At 43.4% G+C, this 6,355-nt stretch overlaps 1 pseudogene; it reads right to left on the bottom strand.

Moving 5' to 3' along the window:
- Nucleotides 1-1,250: 1,250 nt before the first annotated feature.
- On the bottom strand, nucleotides 1,251-1,369 carry LOC116072444 (annotated as a pseudogene).
- Between the last annotated feature and the right edge of the window lie 4,986 nt (nucleotides 1,370-6,355).

Here is a 6,355-nt window from a genome sequence, read left to right as displayed (position 1 = left end):
CTGTAGGTAAATTAATGTTTCCGTGCTATAGTTTCTCTCTGTCTTAAATAGTGACAACACAAGATAATATCCAATAAGCTGTGTAATTATTGTTGTTGGTAGTGTTACTAAAACAAACAAAGGAAGATACACTGTGTGCCTGCTTCAGATAAGAAACCAAGGCAGAGCCTGCGGCACTAACTAACACCATATGCTCTTCCTGGGCCTGGGGAACAGCACGTGAGTCACTAGGCTGGGTTCTCAAGCCTGAGCAGTCCTGGCAGGACTGGGCTTACTCAGGGCCCGCTGCTCAGAGTCCCTGCACACCTGGCTGCATGGCTTGCCATCTGATGATGACACAGGTCATCTTCCTTGGCTTGGGCTGTGTCTTGCTGGGTTCAAAGTTTCCCTCCTCGTCAGTCAGTCCCCTTGACTACTTACTCACAGTAGGGCAGCTTTCTCCTTTTCTGGCCATCTCTTCTATGCTAGGATCCTTTCTTTTCAAAGAAAGCCCACATTAACCATCCCTCACTAACTCCTTCCTGAGGACAGAGTTATGAATGGAACTGTGTTCCCCATGGCTCTCCAAATTCACTATTCGTACCAGTAATTCAGAATGTGGCTAGCTTTAGAGAGGCAGACTGCAAAGTCAAGGGGAGCTGAAGGAAAGGGTGACCTTGGCAACGAAGGAGCTCACTACTGAGTGGACATCCTCATGATAGAAAGTGCCGCTCGGCACAAAGGTGTAATTGAAACGCTGGCTGAGGAAGAGGAAGTCAGAGTTCCAGGCCACTCTGGGTTGCATGATGAGATGAGAGGGCCAGGGCTGGGAGGGGCTTGTCGAGAGAACAAATTCCTGTACTGATTAATTTATACAGTATGTAAACTTTTTATTTTACATTATTATCATTGGTGTGTCTGTGTGAGTGTGCATATGTGCTTGTGTGTGTGTGTGTGTGTGTGTGTGTGCGTGTGGAGGTCAGAGGACAACTTTCAGGGATTGGTCTTTCCTCCTATCCTGTGGGTTCCAGGGATGGAACGCAGGCCGGCAGGCTTGGTAGCAGAGTCTTCAGGCGCTAAACCATTTTACCAGCCCCTGAAGCCTATTTTCAGTCTTCAACAGTCTCATAGATAAAATATTGTTAAGCTGATCATGTGGGACACAGAGTCTGGGGAGGATTTTCTTTTCTTTTCTTTTCTTTTCTTTTCTTTTCTTTTCTTTTCTTTTCTTTTCTTTTCTTTTCTTTTCTTTTCTTTTCTTTTCTTTTTAAAGCCTACAGCACCCGGTATTCCCAGGCAGAATCCCATCCAAGTACTAACCAGGCCCGACCCTGCTTAGCTTCCGAGATCGGACAAGATCAGGCGTGTTTAGGGTGGTATGGCCATAGACCTGGAAAGGATTCTTATGAAGGACAATGAACCCGGGAGATGCTCCTTATGAAGGACAATGAACCCGGGAGATGCTCCAATTGTCAGTTCTCTCCCTCATTGCTTCTCTCTGAGCCAGCCCAAAGAGGGGACTAAGCTTACCGGAAGAGGTGGAGTGTGACGGTTCCTCGAAGAAACCTCCCTTTCCAAATGTTCCACTCTGTGCTGGGGACGCGGGATTGTGGAGATTGCATCACTGGCTGGATGGCTGAGCCACTGCGAACGTTCTTTTGATCTCTGAGTGTTTGCAACATTTTGATCAGAAGTTTCAGCTTTGAATATAAGGGATGTGATGCAATCTCTGAAGGAAATACACAGAGAGTCCACAGAACAGAACAGCCTGGCTGTAGTGCAACATAGTAGGACGCGTTTCTGCCTACTCCTCCACTAAAGTGCCCCAGCTTCATACTCTCTAACTTTAGCCAGATGTGACGGTAACTCTGGTGTTCTGATTTATCAGCCTTTTGGCTTGAGTGTGGATGAAAAGACACTCCTGCAGCAGCGTACCAAGTGCGGCAGCAGCTAGGAGTGTCTGCATTTGGACAGGTGTGTCCTCCTGTGAGACTTCGTTCCCGCCCACTCCCAGTCTCACCTCCCTTCTCCCAGAATCCTCTCCTTAATGCATCAGCTTGTCCTCCCACACTCTCAGGGATCTAACAGCTTCTAGGATGTACTTGCTGCTTATCAGGAGGTTGCTGGAGACTGAAAGAAAAAGTTTCAAGACTTGCCTATATATAATCTCAGAACTTAAAGATGGAGGCAAAAGGATGCATGGCCATTCTTGGCTGTGTGCTGAGTTCAAGGCTAGCCCAGGCTACTGGAGACTCTTGTCTCAGAAAAAGAAGAAAAAAAAGTTCTTGGCTATAGTTTCAGATCACTGGTGCAGGTCTTATGAGACAGGGAATCTTCCCAATGTTTCCAGCGGCTTATATATGTAACTGGGGAGCATCGTGTTGACTAATGGCATAGATGATGCTATAGATGAACGGAAGTAAAACTTCCCTTCTAGAGCAGTGAAAAGGTACATGCTACCGTTTATTCTGAGTTTGTAATTTTTAAAAAAGTAAGTGACCCTATTGTTTTATGTTGACACTGAATATGATAGTGAAAGCTGAGTCACAAAGGGGAACAGAAAGAGGCACAGATTCAATGTGTGACACTTAGGCGTGTCAGTGCTGTAATGTAGTCTATGGTGTATTAACTCACAAAAACCACAGGAGTGTGGAATAAATGCAAAAAGAAAGATGATGAAAATCTTAATAGAATTCGCACCATTCTCTGGCCTCAGTGACACACAATGTTGTTGAACATATATGTTCACAGTCCAGGACTGACCTCCATCTGATTACACACTATTGGGCAAGCTTTGGGATGGCTGGGAAGGAGGGGCGTGGCACCTGGAGAGCAGTTTCCCCTGCGTAGCCCTTCACCCTACCTATGGTCTTTAGTCAGCAGTCCTGGAAGACAGGCCTGCCCTGGGGCTTACTCCATGAGGACTATACAATGACTTCCCAACCCTCCTCCCCATCAATCTTTGAATCCTCTGTCCTTCCAAGTGACATGGACCCTACGGTGCACTGCTCAAAGTGCTGGAAAGACTTCCTCTCTCCTCTAATATAGGAGGCTCAGCACTCCACATCCTACAAGTGTTGACAGGATCATCTGGGAACTAGACTTAGGCTCAACCCCAGCCTATACACAAAGTAAACATCTGATGGCAAAGACAGTGGAAGCGACTGAAACAAGCACAATCGGGGAGGGTTAATCATAGAATAATGCGTGCGCACACACACACACACACACACACACAAACCCACCATTTTAAGTAGTCAGATGAAGTACTCATGGAGAGGAGTAGATTTGTTGCTCTAAGGTTAATTGAAAACAAGATAGAAAACAGCTCTTATCTCTGAGAGAGGGAATTGCAAGATTTATTAGCTTTCTTCTGCTTAACTGTTTTACCTGTAGTTTTGTGATATGTCATTAAAACACAGCCTTTCTGTTGGAAAACCACCTTCCTCTCAAGTGAGTGTAGAGTACCACTTCTAGGCCAGTGGCTTGACTTCATGGCTTTTGTTTGCAGCTAGGAGTGTATAGTCAGCAGGGAGGGGCCGGTTTCCACAGAAGGGTGTTTAGAGTTCTTTTTGACAAGATTCAAAACATGCAAAGGTGCTTTTCAAGGTTTTAGCCAACTTCAGTTATATTTTTAATAAAATGCTTAATTCTAGTTAGATAAAATTTTGTTTCATTACAGTAGATGTTGATCTTCAGGTGAGATATACTTCTCAATTTGTGTGGTATATGTTTACATATATTCATTGATTTAGAAAATAGGGCCAGACTAGAAGATGAAACGATCCTCCACGTTCATGGATCAGTAGGAATAACATAGTAAAAATGGCTGTCCTACCAAAAGCAATCTACAGATTCAGTGCAATTCCCATCAGAATTTCAACACTTTTTTTTTTTTTTACAGGTCTTGAAAGGACAATTCTCAGCTTAACAGGGAACAAAAAGCTCAGGCTAGCTAAAACAATCCCGAACAATAAAGGAAGTGCTGGAAGTCCCACCATGGTTGATGTCAAGCTGTCCTACAGAGGTATAGGGATAAAAACCACATGCTATTGACATAAAAACAGACACACTGATTAATGGAATAAAATTGAAGCCCCAGACATAAACCCACACTTGTGGACATCTGATTTTTGATAAAGGAGCCAGAAATACACAGTAGAAAAGGAAAGCTTCCTCAGCAAATGGTGCTAGTAAATATGCTAATTGGAATATAGGAGACTGCAAAGAGAACCCTATTAATCACCCTGCACAAGACACAAGTCCAAGAGGATCAAAGATGTCAACAAAAAACCAAACAGAATGGACCTGATAGAAGAGAGAGTAGGGAACTGTCTTGAACTTATTGGTACAGAGATAAGTTTCTGAACAGAACACCAATAGCACAGGCACTAAGATCAACAATTAATAAATGGGACTTTGCCGGGCAGTGGTGGCGCAGAGATAGGCGGATTTCTGAGTTTGAGGCCAGCCTGGTCTACAGAGTGAGTTCAAGGGCTAAACAGAGAAACTCTGTTTCAAAAAACCAAAAATAAAATAAGATAAAATAAAATAAAAATAAAAAATAAAATAAATGGGACTTTATGAAACTGAAAAGCTTTTGTAAGGCAAAGGACACCATCGATTGAACAAAGCAATAGACTTCAGAATGGGAAAAGATTTTTCCAACTTCATATCCAATAGAAGACTAATATCTAAAATATATAAAGAACTCAAGAGACTACATATAAAAAATAATCCAATTTAAAAATGGGGAGCAAATCTAGACAGAGAATTCCTAACAAAGGAATTTCAAATGGTCAAGAAACACTTAAAGAACTTTTCAACATCCAGAGCCATCAGGGAAATACAAATAACAACGGCTTTGAGATTTCGTCTTACAACTGTCATGTTAACCAAGATCAATAACACAAGTGACCGTTGGTGCTGGTGAGGATGTGGAGCAAGGAGAACACTCTTCCATTGCTGGTGGGAGTGCAAACTTGTAAAACCACTCTGGAAATCAATGTTTTTTTTCTCTCAGAAAGTTGGGAGTCAATCTATATCAAGACCTAGTTATATGTCAAGACCCTTGGGCATATACCTAAAGGATACTCCATCCTACCACAAGGATACTTCCTTAACAATATTCATTGTGGTTTATTTCAAAAGAGCCAGAAACTGGAAATAACCTAGATGTTCCTCAACAGAAGAACAGACAAAGAGAATAGTGATACATCTGAGTATTACTCAGTGGTTTAAAAAACAAAAAAGGTATTATGAAATTTGCAGGTGAATGAATGGAACTAGGAAAAATCATTCTGAATGAGGAAACCCTGATACTGAAAGACAAATATGGTATGTACTCATAAGTGGATATTACCCATTAAGTAAATAATAAGCTATAGTCCATAGACCCAAAGAGGTTAGGCAAAAAAGAAGGCTCTAAGGAGGATGCAGGAATCTCCCTGGGAGGGAGAAATAGGATAAATTTTATGGGCACACTGGAGAAGGTGAGAATCGGAGCAGGGGATATGGTGACAGGGATATGGGAGGAGGGAGCAGGGGAGGAGGGACAGGGATGGCTGAAACTGATCGTGCACTGCTGGTGTGTGTGTGTGTGTGTGTGTGAACTCATACAGTGGAGACTTCCTAGACTCTATGAAGGTGATCCTAATGAAGACTTCTAGTAATGGGGATATGGAGTTCATCTGGCCATCTGTTTCCAGGTGAGGCTTTCCATGGAGACCCCATTGCTGAGGACAATCCCACACAAATCATTGAACATGGAGAAGTCAAGCTGGTGCCTGCATGGGGCCCTCACCCCAACATTCTGGTCTTTTTGGTGTGGAAGGTACTCTGCAGACTGCTGAAAGAAATGTGGACACCAATCCAGCCACAAAGCCTCTGACCCACACTCTGTCCTGTTTGCATAACTGTGTTAGGGCAATAGTGGCATAGAACTTGTTGGAGTAGCCTGATTTGACCCAAGGTCTACTCCATGAGAAGGAACCCACACCCGACAATGCTTGGGTAATCAAGAAGCAGAGACTAGAGAGCCCAGAGACCTAAAGTAAAACCAATACTTGCTTGCTGGTTTAAAAAAAGATCAATAAAATGATTTCTATTGGTATCCTGCTATACTCATTGATCGATGCCTTATCCAGTCATCATTGGAGAGGCTTCCTCCAGAAGCAGACAGATGCAGAGACCCACAGCAGACATCATGAAGAAAGTGAGTCTAAATTGGAGGTCTCCATCAAATCCTTGTTCTTCGAGTCCAGGGAATCGCCTGGAAGAGGAGGGAGAAAGAAGGATGGCGCACACCAGAGAGGAAGGAGCATAGAAGCTCACAGAGACTGAAGCGTCAAGCACAGGGCCTACATGGGTCCCCACC

The sequence above is a fragment of the Mastomys coucha genome, unplaced genomic scaffold (assembly GCF_008632895.1).
Source record: "Mastomys coucha isolate ucsf_1 unplaced genomic scaffold, UCSF_Mcou_1 pScaffold1, whole genome shotgun sequence".
NCBI classification, from domain to species: Eukaryota; Metazoa; Chordata; class Mammalia; order Rodentia; family Muridae; genus Mastomys; species Mastomys coucha.
This window is presented reverse-complemented; position numbering and strand designations above follow the sequence as displayed.